This window comes from Cnephaeus nilssonii (genome assembly GCF_951640355.1).
Source record: "Cnephaeus nilssonii genome assembly, chromosome: 8".
Lineage (NCBI taxonomy): Eukaryota > Metazoa > Chordata > Mammalia > Chiroptera > Vespertilionidae > Cnephaeus > Cnephaeus nilssonii.
This window is the reverse complement of record NC_137079.1, coordinates 66489028-66492238: the sequence shown is the minus strand read 5'-3', so window position 1 is coordinate 66492238 and position 3211 is coordinate 66489028. Positions and strand designations below refer to the sequence as shown.

Here is a 3211-nt window from a genome sequence, read left to right as displayed (position 1 = left end):
CTTCCCACCCATCCTCCCCTGCCTTCCCTCTGAGGTTCAACAGTCTGTTCATGCTTCTATGACACAGACAAGTGGGTGGTGAGGGCCGGGGACTGGGGGGAGGAAGGGAAAGGCTAGAAGAGGTTAAGAGGTTAATGGGGGGGAAAGGAGGACCTATGCTATACTTTCAACGATAAAGATTTAAAAGCAAAACAAAACCAAAAAGGAAGCATGGATTCTTCACAGCCAGATTTCCACCATTAAAAAACAGTCAACAACTGCTACTGGGTGCCGTGTATTTTTTTTCTTGCCATAACTTTCACCTGTTACAACCCATCTAACAGTAGGAGAGAGATTTCCATAATGGGTGCATCTCTATCATATACTTTGCAAGGCCAAACATAAGGAGTTATATTCCTTTTCATTCAACCCCACGCTGGAGAAAGAAGAAAGAGAACAAGGCTGGATGCTTACCAATCTCAGTGAACAATACAAGCCCATGGGCTTCCCTAATGATTATTGGCAGCTCAATAATATGAATAGAGACTCCAGAGTTTGTGATTCTTACCCTACCAAACCGTAGGTTCCCAGGTTGGCCACAGTACCATAGTTGGGAGTTACATATTCTGGAGCAGACGGCCGTGATTCCCTGCCCTTTTTGACTACTATAAAGATAACCACCCCTCCATCTGCAGGAGTAGCCAGCCCCTGTCCAGCTTCAGTGTCCTGAGCCTGAAAGACCAGAAGATACTCCAGGCTATCAGAAAAGCCAGTCTAGGAAGTGACTTCATTTGCGTCATTGAAACTCAGCCTAAATGTAACTCCATGGCAAACCATCCTGAAGGGAAGGGCTACCAGAATGAAGACAATTATCCCAACATCAAGTTCCAATTTATCAGGATAGAGAACATCAATGTCACGAGGAACAGTGTGCAGAAAGTGCTGGAACTGTGTGAACTTAAATCTCCCTCCATGAGCACATTAAGGCCGTCATGGATGCAGGAATGTTCGTTGCCAAGGCTGAACAGAGGAAGGGGTGAGTGTGCTTGCTCACGGTTCGGATGGCGGGGACAGGTCTGTGCAGCTGTGCTTGGTGGCCAGCCTCCTGCTGGATCAGCCCGACCGGACCCTGACGGGCTTCGTGATATTAATTGAAAAGGACTGGATTTCCTTTGGTCATAAGTCTAACCACAGAGATGGCAATCCAGATGGTGATCCAAAAGAAAGCCCTCCAGTTACTGACTCTACATTGAGTGTGTCTGGAAGTTTATCGAACAATTTCCCTGTGTGTTTGAATTCGGTGAGCGATTTCTGATTCACAGTCAACATCACATTTATTCCTGCCAATCTGGGAACTTCCTATGTATCAGCCAAAAGGAGAGAAGAGAACTCAAAATTCAAGAAAGAACATATTCTTTATGGACTCACCTGTGGAAGAATTGGCTGACTACATGAACCTCTCTTTAGAGCTCATCACAGTCAGACACAGGGAACCCTTCTTCTCCCCACCACACCATGTGACTTCATGCACGAGTTTTGGAGTGGCATGTATAAACCTCTTTGAGAAGGGACTGCAGCGCTGACCCTCAGTCACAGACCCCTCATGATGGTAAAGGAGGAAACCCAGCAGCTGGAGGAAGAACTAGAGGCCCTAGAAGAAAGGCTTTGAAAATCCCAAAAAATCCAGTTAAATCACACTAAGGTGAAGAGTAAGCCAAGTGAACCAGCAAGCACTCAGGGTTTTCTACCCCAGACAATAGCACAGCCAACACTCCCCAGGACTACAAAGGGAACATGAAATAATTTCCATTCAGGAGCCTTTCACAAGGAGACAAAGACTCCACTCTGATTCTAACCCAGGACCACTTGAAAAGCTCAGATCCAGACCTGTCAGCCAGCAGTGATCTGGAGTCTGTAGGGGAGGATTTGAGCTGCCCATCTCCGAGTGGTGGAGAGTGTGCACCCAGCAAAGGCAGTGGCAAGGACCAGGATTCTGACAAGCCGTGTTTCTCATGGCCTAAAGCGTCCCTCTGGAGTTCCAAAATAAAGGACATGTATGAATCACTTTCCAAAATAAGGGAACATTGCAATTTAACACAAGAAATAACTCAAGAAATGGTACATGTCATTGAGAATTATAAATTATAACAATGAAAAAGGGAGAAAAGTCCAACTCTTTGTTTCTTTACATGTTGAAGAAGAGGAAATAGCCATTTCTTTTATAATATATATATATATATATATATATATGACATTATCCCATTTTGAAAATCATTCTACATTCATGCTATGAAAGTTTTATTCCCACACACATGTTTTCTTCTTCAATTTTCCAACCTATTTCACTTTCTGGTATTATGTTTCCCAAAACATTTGATGTTATCTTCCTTCCTGCCTGTGTAATAAATATTTCTATTAACGGAAGACATTAAGATGTACCTTTTTCAGTTAATAGACATATAGGCAGTCCTCTAGTTATGTTGGACTCAACGTATGTCATTTTGTGGTTACTTCGCCATCTCCCATTTATTTATAAAAATAAAAGTTCCATCATTTCGACGTATGTACATATGTGCTTTATGTTTTTTTATTATTTACTGTATTTACCACAAGCAAAGGTCAGGAATTATCTTTCTTTTAATTTTTTACTGTTTCACTTCATTACTGCTGTGTGTGTGCTCCATGTGAGTGACGTAGGTGCTTATGTAGGTGGGTTCCGACTTAAGGTGAAAATCGCATTACGTTGCACCATAGGAATGGATCTCCGACATAACCCGAGGACATACTGTATTTTTTAACTGAGGATTTTTGTAATTGCTGAAGTTTATCTTTCACGTTTAATGATCACTTTAACTTTTCCTTAGGTGCTATATTTTGAATTGTTCAAAGAACTGGATGAGGACTGCTCTCAGGGTTCTGTAACCATTCTTCAGAGAAAGGCTTCAGGGGGGAAATGCAGACACTGGGAGTGCGAAGCCCTTAGAGAGCACTGAAGAGGTAAGGCTTGAGTTCTAGCAGCATCTGAACTTCTTGACTCTTCGCATTGTTAAAATCCCAATTTTATCATCTTTACCTTTGAACGACATAAAGAATCTGACAATATTCATGACCTCCATGGCTGTACGAAGCCCCCATCATTTATTAGTGGGATGAATTCCCTTATTTGGAATGGGTTAAAAGCTAAATTGGGGGTGGGAATAAATATAAGGCTGTCAGTGAAACTATTTCTTTT

At 42.4% G+C, this 3211-nt stretch overlaps 1 pseudogene across 1 annotated transcript; it reads left to right on the top strand.

The window, feature by feature from the left end:
• The first annotated feature begins 217 nt into the window (after positions 1–217).
• On the top strand, positions 218–2000 carry LOC307104646 (phosphatidylinositol-3-phosphate phosphatase MTMR7-like; annotated as a pseudogene). Its single transcript has one exon. The product of its transcript is annotated as a phosphatidylinositol-3-phosphate phosphatase MTMR7-like (transcript).
• The last annotated feature ends 1211 nt before the right edge of the window (positions 2001–3211 follow it).